Source organism: Myotis nattereri, assembly GCF_964212035.1.
Source record: "Myotis nattereri genome assembly, chromosome: Y".
Classification (NCBI taxonomy): Eukaryota; Metazoa; Chordata; class Mammalia; order Chiroptera; family Vespertilionidae; genus Myotis; species Myotis nattereri.
Genome location: NC_138094.1, coordinates 12044037 through 12060447, shown reverse-complemented (window position 1 = coordinate 12060447; position 16411 = coordinate 12044037).

The following is a 16411-nucleotide window of genomic DNA, read 5'->3' as shown; positions in this document are numbered from 1 at the left end:
CAAGACACCCTTAGAATTACACTGGTGTCAGAATAAGCCAAAGCAAAATGGTCTGGTTAAATGGAAAGGTACCGAGTCTGGTTTAAGGAAGGGTCCCTTTATTAATCTTTGGTCAAGGATATGCTTGTGTATTTCCAGAAAACTCCTCCAAGCCTGTGTGGATTCCTGCAACATGAATCTGAGAGAGGAACTGACCAAACTACTCCAACTACAGATAGCAGTGCCTCAAGCAACATGCTGAGGAGACAGAGGAGAAACATCTAGAGATAGGGGATGGTGACCATGCCTTGCCACGCTAGCAGTCATCAGCTGTGCCTAGGTGCTGGTGGCTCTTGACAAAGCCCAAAGTGGTCAGACCTGCATTGTCATTTCTCACCGTTTGCCCACCATCCAGAACTCGAACATCATTGCTTCCATGTCACAAGGGAAGAGTGACTGGAAAGGGACCCATAAAGAACTGATAGCCTAAAAAGAAGCCTACTATGGACAAATTCCTTAAATACCTGAAAACGATATTTAAAAGGACATGAAAGAACTCAATCCTTTTCATTGAATCTCCTTACATTTGCTTTTTAGAATAACCAATATTGTCTCTCTTTCCTGTTCTTCTATGTTTTCTTCCAGTCTGAAGAAGCAGAATCACAAGTCTTAAAAGAATCTGAGCCCAGAAGATGGCATTCACCTTTCTAAATTAATTAAGAAAACAAAAAGGGGGAAATGATGGGGTAAAGACCAAAAGTAGTTAACATATCAATGGGAGAAGTCCCACAGAAGGCGAATGGACTTTGATGTTCAGCATGGCAGAAAATCAGCATTTTGTTATCCTGTTGTGGGAAAAATGGCTGAAGGCAACGTCCTACCATGAAAATTCTTCTATTGTTTACCAAACTTTACCATTGATATGTCTGTTTGCTTTGCTAAAGGACAAATGTGTATTCAAGTAAATAAAAGCTATTTTCTCCTGGGCTTCAGAGTGCCTCTCCATTAGAGAAAAAAGCCCACAGTACACAAAAAGAAAGAGATAATAAAGGTAAGGTCAGAACAGAAATAAATGACATAGGGATGAAAAAAAAATAATACAAAAGATCAATGAAACCAAGAGCTGGTTCTTGGAAAGAATAAACAACATTGATGAACCTCTAGTCATGCTCAGCAAGAAACGAAGAGAGAGCACCCAAAAAAAAAACAAAAAAAGAAATGAGAGAGGTGAAGTAACAAACGACCCCACAGATATACAAAGGATTGTAAAAAATTACAATGAACAACTCTACTACAACAAACTGGACAAGCTCAATAAAATGGACACATTCCTACAAAAAGACAAGCTTTCAAAACTCAATCAGGAAGAAGCAAAAATCCTGAACAGACCGATAAATACTGATAAAATTGACACAGTAATCAAAAAGCTTCCAAAAAACAAAAGCTCTGGACCAGATGGCTTCACAGGGGAGTTTTACCAAACATTCAAAGAAGAAGTAAAACCAAACTTTCTCACACTATTTCAAATATTTCAAGTGGATGGCATACTTCCAAGCTCTTTTTAAGAAGCCAGCATTACCATAATCGCAAAGCCAGAAAAAGACACTACAAAGAAAGTGACTTACAGGTCAATATTCCAGATGAACATTAATGCTGCAATCCTCAACTAAATTCAGCAAACTGGATTCAGCATTGCATTAGAAAGATCATACACCATGACCAAGTGGGATTTATTCCAGGGATGCAAGGATGGTACAAAATCTGCAAATCAATGAACGTGAAACATCACATAAACTATTTGAGGGAGAAAAACCACACAATCATATCAATTGGTGCAGGAAACGCATGTGACCAAGTGCAACAGCCTTTTCTGATAAAAACACTCAGCAAAGTAGGAACAGCAGAATCATCCTTCCACATAATAAAAGCCTTATATGACAAACATACAGCCAACAACATACTCAAAGTGCAAAACAAAAACCATTTCCCTCTAGGACAGGAACAAGACAGGGACGCCCACTTTCATCACGCCTGTTCAACACAGTACTGGAAGTCCTAGTCAGTGCGATCACACAAGAAAAAGAAATAAATGGTTCCCAAATTGGAAAAGAAGAAGTAAATTGTCATTATTTGCAGATGACATGATACTGTACATAGAAAACCACAAACACTCCTTCAAAAATTTAATAAACTTAGTAAATGAATTTGGCAATGTTGCAGACTACAAAATTAACGCCAAGAAATACATGGCATTTTTACACACCAATAGTGAACTTACAGAAAAGGAGATTAAAAAAAGAATCCTATGTATCATCCCACCAAAAAAATTAAGACACCTAGGAATAAATTTAGCTAAGGACGTAAAAGACCTACACTCAGAAAACTAGAAGATGTTGAAAAAAGAGACAGAGGAAGACATAAACAGATGGAAGGACATACCTTGTTCATGGATTGGTAGAAACAACCCCATTAAAATGGCTATACTACCCAAAGCAATCTATATGTTCAATGCACTCCGCATTAAAACACCAACAGCATATTTCACAGACCTAGAATGATCTCTCCAAAAATCCATCTGTAATGAAAAAAAAGACCCTGAGCCCAAACAGGTTTGGCTCAGTGGATAGAGCGTCGGCCTCCGGACTGAAAGGGACCTGGTTCGATTCCGATCAAGGGCATGTACCTTGGTTGGGGGCACATATCAAGTAGGGGGTGTGCAGGAGGAGGCTGATCTATGTTTTTCTCTCATTGATGTTTCTAACTCTCTATCCCTCTCCTTTACTCTCTGTAAAAAATCAATAAAATATATTTAAAAAACAAACAAACCCCAAAGAGCTGCAGCGATTCTGAGAAAGAAGAGCAAAGTAGGAGGGATCTCAGTACCAGATATCAAGCTGTTTTACAAAGCCACTGTTCTCAAAACTGCCTGACACTGGCACAAGAATAGACATATAGGCCAATGCAATAAAACAGAGAACCCAGAAACCAATCCAAACCAATAAGCTCAATTAATATTTGACAAAGGAGGCCAAAACATACAATGGAGTTAAGACAGTCTCTTCAATAAATGGTGCTGGGAAATTTGGTCAGACATATGCAGAAAATGAAACTAGGCCACCAACTTTCACCATGCACAATAATAAGGTCAAAATGGATAATGACTTAAACAGAAAGCTGGAAACCAGAAAAATATATAGAGGAATCCATAGGCAGCAGAGTCTCAGATATATGCTGAAGCAATCTCTTCACCAACGCAGCTCCTGGGGCAATGGAAAATAAAGTTAAAGTAAACAAATGGGACGACATCAAAATAAAGGCTTCTTCATAGCAAAAGAAACCATCAACAAGACAACAACAAAGCCCACTGCATGGGAGAACATATTTGCCAATGTTCTCTCTGATAAGGGTTTCATCTCCAACATTTACAGGGAACTCATACAACTTAACAAAAGGAAGATAAACAACCCAATCACAAAAATGGGCAACGGACCTAAATAGATACGTTTCCAGAGAGGACAAAAGGAAGGCCAAGAGACACATTAAAACATGCTCAGAGTCACTGATCACCCAAGAGATGCAAATCAAAAGGACAAGGAGGTACTACTTCACAGCTCTCAGAATGGCTATCACCAACAAATCAACAAAGGGCGAGTGCTGGTGAGGATGGGGAGAAAAAGGAACCCTCCTTCACTGGTGGTGGGAATGCAGACTGGTGCAGCCACTATGGAGAAGAGTATGGAGTTTCCTCAAAAAACTAAAAACGGAACTCCCATTTGACGCACTGATCCCACTTCTAGGAATATATCCCAGGAACCTAGAATTACCAATCTGAAAGGATGCATGCTCCTCTATGTTCACTGCAGCACAATTTCCAATAGCTAAGGTTTGGAAACAGCCTAAGTGCTGGTCAGCAGATGAGTGGGTTAAAAAGCCGTGGTACATCTACACACTGGCATAGTATGCTGCCACAAAAAAGGAAGGGGCACTGACCATGTGCAACAGCATGGATGGAGCTGGACAGCATTATGCTAAGCAAAGCTAGTCAGTCAGTGAGTCCGAGAAAGAGAAAAATCACATGACCTCACTCATCTGTGGATTATAATGAACAACATAAACCAATGAACAAAAACAGATCCAGAGACAGAGAAGCATGGATCAGACCATCACCCTCAGAGGGAAGGTAGGGGAGGGTGGGGCTAAGGGGGAGAGATCAACCAAAGGACTTGTATGCATGCCTATAAGCCTAGCCAATGGACGCAGACACCAGGGGGTGAGCGTGAGGGCATGCTTGCGGGGTGGGGGTGGGGGTGTGGGGGGAGTGGGGCATAAGAACACATATGTAATACCTTAATCAGTAATAGGAATGAAAAGGAACCCAGGAACATATCATCAGGTGAGAATTCACACACTCACACTCACGCACACTCAGGCACCCGCACACTCACACCAGGAGAGGGCTCTGCCGCTCTCAGTGGAAGTCACCTCTTATCTCCCAGCCTGACCACCGCTTTCTCACCAGCTGAACCAGAGGACAATGATGAGTGACGGCCCTGGTGCTCTGCGGAAAGCGACCTCTCCCTCCCGGACACTTCCCACCGTCCAGCAGCCACTTTTGTGCGCCCTCTCTGTCCCCCACGCCCTGAGCAGGGCTGGGCTGGCCTGAGAGCCCACAGACTTGAGGACCCAGATCCTGGGGGTGTTGGAGCCGGGGCCTGTGGGGGCCCCCTTGGTCAACTGCAAACTCGGCCAGCTGAGGTCACACAATAAAGGCCAACGCCAGAGTTCCATGAATTGTTGCGTGTAAGTCCCCTCAGCGAGCTCCCACTCTGGCGCAGCAAGCGGAAGGCCTCACGCCAGTGAGCCAGGTTTGGACCTCAGGCCTTCACTCCAACCAGGTGGGAACTCATTTCCAGATGGAAAAAGCCGACTGGGGAGGGGCTGCGGGTTGCCAGTGACTAGAGCAAGTTCACCCCTGGAGACAGCATGTTCAACCCCGGAGACAGCAAGAACCCAGAGTGTGTGCTTACCTTTTCCACAGGCCGTGCTCCTCACCACGTGGACTCCTGTACAGCAGGGAGGCTGGCGGGAAGGAAGAGGTGGGGGGCTGCGCCTGGCAAGCTTCCTGGGACTGCGCCCTGGTTCCTGCCAGGGCGAAATCTCCCGGGATCACGAGATCAGGAACAAACCAAGATCAGGGGGCAGGAGGGGGGGCGTGTTTTAACAGGCCCAGAGAAGGTGGGGACAGGGGCGCCTGTGCCACACCCACCAGGCTGCAAGGGGTGGCAGAGGGTGAGGGACTGTCAGGGGGACCCTGTGCTTCCAGGCATGAGGGTGGGGGCGGTCGCGGAAGTGGAGGGAGAAACAGGAGGCCGCGACCCCCAGCTAACCTCCCACTCGCCACCCCTGGTCTGTGTTTCTGGGGACCCCTTTCTCTCTGTGGTTGTGGCTGCCACTTACCTACCTTGTTCCCTGGGCCAGGCTTGGCTCCCCACTCCCACCCCACCACAGCCCTCTGTCTAGAAAAGAGTGCCCTGCCCTTGGCTAGCCCACTGTCCCTACTGTCTGGATGGGGACATTTTAGTAACCCCCGGGGCAGAGGAGAGCTGGCCAGATGCAATTACTTTGTCTCTCTCCACAGGTGCCCTCCTCAGTCTACCCCTGGGGTTTGGGTCACCAGAGCTCTTTGACAAGCCTGGAATCCAGCCTTTGCTCTGCTCACCTCCCCTAAGCCTTCAGGTGATGGCAGCCTCCCTGCCTTCCTCCCCCCTCAGGAAGGGGTTCTCCTCTCACCAACAAATCCCTTTGGCAAAGTCACACCTGGGCCTGAAAGCAGAAGAGTGGGCAGGAGGCTCCTGAGGAGGAGCAGGCCAACAAAGCTCAGGAGAGGTGGGGAGGCACCAGCCACAGCCTGGTGCTCAGGCTCTGGCAGAGCTGCCCCTTAGCTGAACCTTAACCCAGGGTTCTCCTCTCAGGTGGCGCCTCCAGGGCACACAGGGGGCCTGGCATGCTCAGTCTGGCAGGTTTTGCTGCCTGCTTTTCCATAGTCTCTTTAGGAGACAAAAGTCAGGCTTGTGAGGAGAGAGGGAGAGGGGAAGAGCAAAGCTGAGGCCCAGCCCTGTCATCCAAGCTGGCCTGAGGCATCTCCTGGGCGTCCTTGGAAATCAGCTTCTCTTAGTGAGGAAGGGCTTGTAATAAGAATAGAGCCGCAGTTGTTTAATCATTACTTACAAACTATAAATACGAGGCCATGGGACACTGGAGGATGAAACAGGCTCTACTGAAAACATAGGCTGCCTCCTTGGCCCATTACTCAGAAAAGAACTGCATTTTGAAAAGATACCGGGCACAGGACAGGCTTTGATTTGGCAGCTGTGCCCGCACCCTGACCCCCTCCTGTGGTCTTCCTCAGGAAGCCTGACCATTCCAATCTCATCCCAGGAAGGGGCTGAGCTGTTCCTAAAGTCTTGGAAGATTAGACACCTTGTGGTCAGCCTTTGAGCTCCTGAAGGGCAGATAGTAGGACCTCCCCTCCCCTTTGCATGTGACACTTGCAGCTGGCAGCTACATGTTGCTATCTTCTCCTGAAGAGGCTGAGAGCCGAATTTCCAGGGTGAGCGACTGCTCTCCCCATACTGACCGCATCCTTGGATAAACACTCATTGTGTGGTTCAAACCTCTCTCTGCTTAACTTGGCTCAAGGAGTGACAGGCAGCCTCAGACACATTGTGCTGCCTTTCTCTTCCTCACTCAGACTTGGGGAATATTCAGACTCTGCAAACTGTGAGACCTTATCTGAGAGGGAGAGTGGGCAGAGGACACTGTGTCCCTGTCATGCAGGTGACACTGCATCTCTTCACCATAGGCTGTGGGGCGGTTGTGGGGGCGGAGCGTAACAGCAGGGTGGTGAGGCTGGCTTCTTGTGTGTCCCTACCCTGCCATTCCTCCAGACGTTCCCCATGCCTATGAACTAGCAGAGTTTAAGGTTTCCAGCTACATAGATGGAGGAATGTGGACAAATGAGGCGACTGCTCTCAGCCCCAGTGGATCTGGGATTGTCACCTAGAGCAGAGCAGATAAAAAGCAGAAACAAACAAACAAACAAACAAGAACCAACTCTATTATTTTATACTAGAGGCCCGGTGCACAAAAATTGGTGCACTTGGGGGAGAGGGGGATCCCTCAGTCCGGCCTGTGCCCTCCTGCAGTCTGGGACCCCTCGGGAGATAATGACCTGCTGGCTTAGGCCTGCTCCCGGGTGGCAGAGGGCAGGCCCAATCCCTAGGTTCAGCCCCTGGACAGGCTTAGAGCAGGGCCGACTGGGGAGTTGGGGTGCCGCCTCCTGTCATGCATAGAGCAGGGCCTATTGGGGAGTTGGGGCGCCGCCCCCTGTCATGCACAGAGCTGCAGGACGATCAGGGGTTTGGTCTCTCCCCCTGTCACGCTGATCCCGGTGGTGGGAGGTCTCCTTGCTCCGCTGACCCTGGGGCCAGGACCCCTCTCGCTCCGCCGATCCTGTGGTCCTGAGGCCTCGCGGCTCCGCTGATCCCAGGGGCCTGGAGGTCTCTCAGCTCTGCTGATAACCTGGACAGGGAGGCCTCTGGGCTCCGCTGATAACCTGGACAGGGAGGCCTCTCGGCTCCTCTAATCCCAGGGGCCAGTAGGTCTATCAGCTCTGCTGATAACCTGGACGGGGAGGCCTCTGGGCTCCGCAAATCCCAGGGGCAGGGATGCCTCTCAGCTTCACTGATAACCTGGACAGGGAGGCCTCTCGGCTCCGCTGATCCCGGAGTCCTGAGGCCTCTTGGCTCCGCTGATCCCGGGGTCCTGAAGCATCTTGCTCTGCTGATCCCGGGGTCCTGAGACCTCTCAGCTCTGCTGATTCCAGGGCCGGGGCTCCTCTCGGCTCCGCTGATCCCGGGGTCCTGAGGCCTCTTGCTCTGCTGATCCCGGGGTCCTGAGACCTCTCATCTCTGCTGATCCCGGGGTCCAAAGGCCTCGGGGCTCCGCTGATCCCAGGGTCCTGAAGCCTCTTGCTCTGCTGATCCAGGGGTCCTGAGGCCTCGCGGCTCCCCTGATCCCTGGCCAGGAGGCCTGTCTGCTCCACTGTTCCCGGGGCTCTGTGGCCTCTCTGCCCTGCCGCTTCAGGGCTGTATGGCTTCGCTCAGCTTGCAGCCTGAGTATGCAAATTAACCGCCATCCTTTAGCCTCTATAATTAAAACATTGTATCATTTGGAGTTGTTGCTTCAGGAGCTCAGAGCCCCCCAGCTGCAGATGGGGAACCTTCGCATCCTCATGCTGGGGCAAGCAAGCCTCCCTGTTCGCATCAACTGCCTGGCTGCCGGCGGCCATGTTGGCTGCCAGTTAATTTGCATATCTTGCTGATTAGCAAATGGGAAGGGTAGCGGTCGTATGCCATTTACCATGTTTCTCTTTTATTAGTGTAGATTGGAACTACATATTCAGCCTAGCTCTCCCACCTCTTTCCTAGATGCATTTGGCAATTATTTGTCCTGGCGGGGTCTCCCCTATGACCTGGGCTCTACTCCCCTCTTTCTCCTCAGGACACACGTGACCATTCCCAAGCAAGTTCATGTGGGTGCCTGTACTGACGCCTCTCCCTCCCCTCCAGGTTCACCTGAGTCATCCCCCTCTTCTCCTCTGCATTTCCCCCTCTTCTCCAGGCCCTGGGCCCAGCCATCCTGGACCTAGCCTCTGCCCTGTCCAGCTGTGGGCCTAGGAGGTGTGCTGGGTGAGCTGAACTGCCACCAATTCCAGCACTGGACACAGCAGCCACTGGAATTTATAACCCTGACTCCTGGGACCAACAATGTCTGGGAAACGCTCCCACACTCCTGATTGATGGTGACAGGGGAGGAGGGGTATCTAGCTAATAGACATGTGCTGAAGCCCTCTTGTTTACCATGTTTCACTCCAATCAGGCAAAGGCAACAACCTTTTGAAGAAGGTATCTCCCTCTCTCTCTTTTGGGAAGGAGGGTGCGGGGGTGCCCAAATGTGCTCTCTGACACTTTGGCTACTTAATAAACAGCTGAAAATCAATATCCCCAAAAGAAGCTTCAGGGTGGCAGAAACTTGGTTTCCTTTATTTCTTAACAGTTGGCTAAGAGGGTTCAGACTGGTGTCAGTTGGCTAGATAACCCGTGTCTCATGGTTTCTTAAATTTCCTGGCACGTGTGTTCTGTTCTTCCTCAACTACCTGCAAATTGCCCATTCTCACTTCTGAAAAATCATGTCCCCCCTTTCTCCTTTGTTCAAAATATATAGAACATAGTCCAATCGGCCTGGCTCAGTGGTTGAGCATGGACCTAAGAGCCAGGCATCAGCATTCATTTTCCTGTCAGGGCACATGACAGGTTTCAGGCTGGATTCCCAGGGTAGTGCCCATGGAGGGCTGAGGATCAATGATTCTCTCTCATTGTTAATGTTCCTACCTTTCTTTTCCACTCCTTCCTCTCTGATATCAATAAAAAACTTGCTTTAAAAACTTTAAAAATGTCATATACCCAATGTTGCTTCAATATGCTTATAATTTTATGGCTACGTCAATTCTATGTGAAATCTTCTTGCACATGTACTAACCCCTGATGTTCTCCTGTTAATCTCTATCTGTTAATTTGTCTATTCGCCTGGCCTAGAAGAACCAAGCAGCCACAAAAAAAGGACTTGTATGCATGCATACAAGCATAACCAATGGACATAAGACACTGGGGGGTAGGGGAGGCCAGGGGATTGTCAAGGGTGGGTGGAAAAAAAGGAGACATATGTAATACTCTTGGTAATACTTTGAGCAACAACAACAACAAAAAAAAAACAGGCAAAAAATATTAATGAGGTATTTTACCTTCAAGTTTTGCACAAAGTCTTCTTAGTTTGATGTCTCTCACAGGCCATCTCACTAAGGATTGAGTGCTAAATTGTATCTTTTTAAATCAGATACAATAACCAAAGTATATGTTACCTTGATAGATTAAAATAAAAACTCAGCTCCTTAAGTACACTGCATATATTTCAAGGGCTTAATCATCACATGGGGTTGGTGGCTACCGTACTGGACAGGGAGGCCCTGACCATCTGCTATGTGCAGCACAGGAGGTACTACAAGGCTGGGTACCTTGTTTCCAGGGGTGGGGAGGGCTGCTGTTGGTGAAACTGGTCCCAGGGGAGATGTTGCAAGCACTGGTCAAGGGGAGACACTGCAAGGGTAGATGCTGCAGCTCTGTTTGGCTGTGTGGCAGCTGCAGCCACAATTAGGGACACAGCAGGGAACCTTTGTTTGGGCCGCAGTGTCCCCAACCTCAGCCCAGGGCTCACTAAGTTTTGTGCTGAGCAGAGGTCTCTGGGCTCTGCAAACCTCCAAGTGGGGTGTGTGTGGGGGGTGTGGGGTGAGGCTCCGGGCTCCCTAAACTGCTCCTTATATTTGATTTGCACCCATAGATGAGAAAGTGAATCATGCGCAGGTATCATGAATGTTTGTTTACCAGCTGTTGTCAACCTCTGGGTCAGGAACAATGGAACTACATCCTGCATATCAGATATGTACATTACGATTCATAACAGTAGCAAACTTACAGTTATGAAGTAGCAACGAAAATAATCTTATGGTGGGGGGTCACCACAACATGAGGAAATTTATTAAAGGGTCGCAGCATTAGGAATGTTGAGAACACTGGTTTAGACAGTTGTGGAACTTTGGAACAAACCTTGGCTCACACTTATTGGGTCCTGTAGTCTCAGCTCTTCGCCCTGAATAACTCTGCTCAGGGGCCATGTCTCCACGGGTAGCCCCTCCCAGATTTATTTTTAAACATATATACCAGACACACCCTCTTGGCCAGGACCCAAGGAGGCAGGACACTCTTTGAGGTCCTAGCTTTAGGGGTCTGAAGTGAGGGGGGACAGTGAAGACAGTCCAGACTCAGAGAAGGCCTCTGAATGAATAGGCATGAACACCTTCCCACCTCCACCGCCAACACAGGACAGCCTGCTGAGACCAATAACCCCAGGGGTAGGCTGCCCTGTCCAGCTCTGGGCTCAGGAGGCACTCTGAGAGCCTCTAGCATGTCTGGGTCCCTGTGCTCCTCACCACCCTTGATCACTGCACAGGCATAGTTTGTTTCTTGGGTGACCAGTTATTTCATTGAGGCTCAACTGGAGCCATGGTCCTGGACTTGCAATCTGCCTGTGCCTTTGTCTTCATTTTCAAGTTCATGAACTCTCTCTTCATGACTCAACCTCCCTCAGCATTCAGGTCTCTGAAGCAGAAGCTCCAGAAGAGCCAGTGACACTGGGTGGGGAGGAGTGCGGGTTATAATGAGGTGGCCTAGCCCCAATAAGGCAGGGCCACTGCCTCTCAACTTCTGATGGAGCCTGTCAGTTTGTAGCCTTCAGGGATCTCAGACCATTCCTCTGGCTACCGGTTCAGCACTCCAGCCTCTGTGATCATCTCTAGGCTCCAGCCTGGAAGGGGGCTGATGTCATTGTTTCATATCCCATTTGTGGCACTTACCACAGTGCCTCAAGCAACTGGGGGAAATGAGAGCAAACCTGCCTGAGCTCCCAGGATTCCTGCTCACTGAATTCCTGCTTCCCTGTGTCCAGGGACATTTATATCTCCATGGCTGGAGTTCTCTCTGAACTCCTCTCACCTCTCATCATGGACACGAGGAACCTACTCCAGTTTGGTGGCCCCTTGAAAAAGAAGCGTACCACAAGAGACACCACAGATGAGAACTTCCTTTAGGCTCTCTGTCTCCTTTGACACAACAATCAGTCAATATTTCATGAGGACTGAGCTGGGGGAGAGTTGGAGGGACAAATCCTGTGCACAGTAAGGAACTGACTTCCCCAAGGCCCTACCCTCTGCCCTCGTACCAAGCTTGGCACAGTGTCCTTTCCATCTTGATGAAATATTTCCCAATTGGCTCCTTTGCCCATCTATCAAAAGATAGCATGGGGCTTTGTCTGGTGAGCAACTTCCTCCTAACTGCATTCACCTAATTTGCCTAGAGGAAAGCATGAAGAAATTCATCCACCCACAGGTGTCATGAATTTGGAGTCTATGAGGAACTTCTGAACAAAGTTGGGCTTGTGCTTCTGGAGCCTTGTGTACCCGGTTCTTCTCCCGTCAGTATTTTCCCAAACTCAGAGTATAGCCATCAGTCCCAGCTTGAGGAATCCCCTTGCCCCTCCTGGAGCAGAGCCTCACAGGGACCAGGGGGAGCCTCTCCTCTCTCAGGTGGAGTCACACCCTGATCATCTGTCCTTCAATTCTGTAATGCCAGGTAGGTGCTGGGCCCAGTGCCTCCTTAGACATCAAGGAAGAGAAGGGCAGAAAGTTGAGAGGTGCCAATGGATGTCACCCAGGCTCCACACGGAAAGCATCTTCTTGCCCATGATGGGAGGGAAGGAATGCCTTAAAGAAACACATGGGAACCAGTGTGGGAATTCATAAGCGACGGCCTAAAATGTCTTTGATTGTAGGAGGAAAATGTCCTCTTTGGTTTATGGTAAGGCATAATTCAATGGGAAGCACTAGTGAAGGCTACAGAAGCTAGACTGTGAGCAAGGTTATACTGATGGATATTTCTAGGTCCTTCCCTTACTTTGTGTGCAGTCCTAAGCAGTGGGAACAGACTCTCAGGTTTCCATTAATATTAAAAGTATTTCAAGAAAAGGACAGCCAGGTCAATTTAAACGCTGTTTAAAAGTTGGTTTGGGGTAGCTCCTGTGTCTGGAACACCTCCATGTGCCACTGTGCAAAACATCCTGAGAACAGCCTTTCAGAGCCGTGTATGTGTGTGTGTGTGTGTGTGTGTGTGTGTGTGTGTGTGTGTGTGTGTGTCACTGTGCAGGACTGGAAGGCTGGTTCCAGAGCCTAGGTAATGAGGCCACAAAGATATCCTGGTGTTAATCCCTGGGATCTGGGAATGTTACCTAATAAGGCAAAAGGGAGTTTGCAGATGGGATGAAGGCTTTGAGATGGGGACTGGGATTGTTAATTATATGCCTTGATTTCACAGCCCACAGGACAGGACAGCAGCCCAACCTAAACATGATTTCTGGGTGTGTCTCTGAGCTAATTTCAAGAGAAGATTAGCATTTGAAGTGGTGGACCCTAAAAGGATATCACCCTCCCTATGTGCACAGCATCAATTCACTGAGAACCTGACTAGAACAAAAGGAGGAACTCACCCCTATATTCATGAATCACTGTAGGGTTGGGACAGCACATCCCATCTCACAGGCCTCTGTCCTCACACTGGATCTTAAACCATCAGCTCCTCTGGTTCTCAGGTCCTCAGTCTCAGGCAAAATTAGACCAACAGCTTTTCTGGGCCCCCCAGCTTGCAGATCTTGGGTTTGCTCAGTCTATGTAATCACACCAGCGAAGTCCTCATATCCTCCTGCTGCTCTGAAGAACCCTGACTAATACAGTGGATTACGAATGTGTGCATGCAGAGTTGGGGACAGAAGATGAGCAGGAGATGGGACCACAGAGCAGAGACTGGAGTCATGTTGCTACAGCCATGGAATGCTGGCGACCTAGCAACTGGAGGAGCCAGGAAACAGACTCTCCCTGAAACTCCACAAGGAACCAGCGCATCTCTCACCTTGACTTCTGCTATTCTAAGCCCCTGGGTCTTCTCAATCCCACAGATCCTTTGCTTCTTTGTACAATATTTTTCTCCTCACAATTTGAGAAGTCAGTGTGTCTTCACCTGGCACCATGTTTCTCATCCAACCTTGCTATTCGGTGTTTTTAGGTAATGTGTCCTCAGCCTTGAGCCAAGAGCTGCCTCACAAGCAGCACCATGGTGCCTAGTCTATGGTGGGGTATACTAATAAGCCCTGATAATAGCATCTGGGCCACCTGGTGTGGCTGGCAACACCTTCCAGTCTAGAGGAAGTTGATGGACAAAGGGCAATGGGCTCACCGGGAAATAGAAGGGGTCAAGGAACCTGGTACTGAGTGGGAAGGGACAGATGATGGGAAGGAAGTAATCTGGGAATCGCCCCTTTCCCCTCAGCTGCCTTCCCTGAGGAATGCAGTCTTGGGACCCCAGGGGGATGTATAGTCTTAGGACCCTAGGGGCACAAGAGCCTGGATGTGGGGAAGGTACTTGCTGGGCTTTATGCTGTCCTGGGATTAAGGTTGAAGTGCTGCTTCCCTGCAAGCCCATGAGGTCCCCAAACTGTTGTGCCTGATACATCATCTCTTAAAAGAGCTAATACATTCAAGGGCTCAGCTTCAGAATAAAACCACTGCAAAGACAGAGGATGGAGCCATGCAGAGGAGCCATCCTCCCTAAGGGGAATAAGAAGGAGTGGATGGCAATATGCAGTCCCCAGCTCTGCCATTGACACCCAGGAAATGGAGTGCCCGATCCTGCCTCAGTCGAGCTGTCTTTACCTTTGCCCACACCACACAAAGGGAAGTCCTGGGATAGCTCATCCAGGAGACACCAGGACTCCCCGAAGAGAAAAGGTAGGTATCCCTTGACTGGCTCCATTACTGCATGCTGTCCTGGGCTCTGTCTGACCTTACTTAGAGTATATGAAAGAGTTTGACTGTTTTGAAAGCATTTACTGATTGAATTTAGGGAGAGAGGGGAGGAGAGAGAAGGACGTGGAGGTTTTGTTCTGATTTCCTAAGCACTCATTATGAATTCCTGTATGTGCACTGGCCAGGCATCAAACACCCAACCTTGCCATACCAGGATGATGCTGTGACCCACTAAGCCACCCAGCCAGGGCAAGAGCTTCATTCTTGGGAAAGCTCTTCTTTCCAGGGTTGCAGGTGTATGTAGACTCCAGGTCAGTATGGAGTGGAATGTGTTGAGGCAGGTGAAGGAAGCAGATTTGCATGGAGGCCCCTCCCTCCTCTGAGGCAGGGGAGAGGATAAGAGAAGTGTGTGGAGCCAGGCTCAGGCTTGGGGTGTCAGAAGGCAGCATTGTTGCTGTAGCTCCACCATGACCTGGCCTCTGCTCCTGCTCACCGGCCTCACTCAGGGCCCAGGTGAGGCCTCTGTGGAAGGGACCGTGGGTTCACCTTGGCCTGATTCTTTGCCTCCTCTTCAGGCTCACCAGGTCCCCAGCACTGCACCCACCAGTGAGTGCTTTTGCTGTTTTCAGGGTCCTGGGCCCAGTCTGCCCTGACTCAGCCTCACTCAGTGTCCAGGGCTCTGGGACAGGCAGTCTCCTCCACCTGTGCCAGACACAGCGATGATTTTAGTTGTTATGATCATGTCTCCTGGTAAAAAGAAGGACCCGGCATGGCCCTAAACTGCTGGTTTATAAAATCCAAAAATGGCCATCAGTGATCCCTTATTTATTCTCTTGATAAAAATGTGGAAAAAGAGCTACACTGCCCAGGCCTGGGCTGCCATTACATCATGTGGCTGATTAGTACTGTTGTTCTTCACATGAGCCATGGCACTACCCACTGCCGGAGTCCATTCATTGTCTTCACTAGCTGAGTTTAGACAGAGACCCCCCCAAAAACTAGTAGCCCTTGAAAGTCCTAGTAAAGGTCAGGGCTTGAAAGTCCTAGCAAAGGTCAGGGCTGTGCACCACCCAGTTAATCTAGGAACCACTCAGTTAATTTAGGTAATAATAGTTGAAGCATCCCCACCTTAGTTCCCTTAATTCCTTAGATACTTATGTAGATCCTTGTTGATTATTGTTAATCAGATTCTCCTGGAAATCTATTGATGGGCTAATCAGATACTTTGTCTTTTCCTGGAAATTTTCTGCTGATCTGTGTGTCATTGAAACCTCCTTACCCTAAGGGCTACTCCAGATCAATAAAAGATTGGAGCGGCCTGAGCAAGGTGGAAGTCCTTCGGGACTTGCCGCCTGGTCCCCCAATATTGCAAAATTATCTCGCGTCTTTTTCTCTCATTTGCTGTGTGGCTTCTCTTTCAGATACCGAACCCTACTCCACGCAGAACGTGGAGGGAGTCTCACTCGACATCTGGCACCGGATGGGTAATCTGGAAATGCAGTTCTTGCTGGAGCGAGAAAAGGAAGTTTTCACCAAAATGGTGTGGAAACCTCAACGAAAAAGGGTGAGGGGGATTCCACCACATGCAATGCCCAGGATCAGCTACAGAACCCCGGTCTGTAAGTAAACTGGGAACGTTTTCTCAACCAGGCTAACCAACGGGGCAGGATTTGGCTTTAAAGAAGTAGATTCGGCTTTAAAAAGGTATATTTGGTTTTTTAAAAAGAAAGACATCGGTTCTGAAAAGTTTGCCAAAAAGTTAATCAGAACTTGCCCAAAATTGTTTCCCCTTGTGGAACACAGCATTTCATTTCCTAGAGGCTTTAGGAGAGGTCAAGGAGGATAAATCTCATCCCCTTGCACCCTCCACTCCTTAACGGGAGCAGAAATTAAAGAAAAAATGGGAGG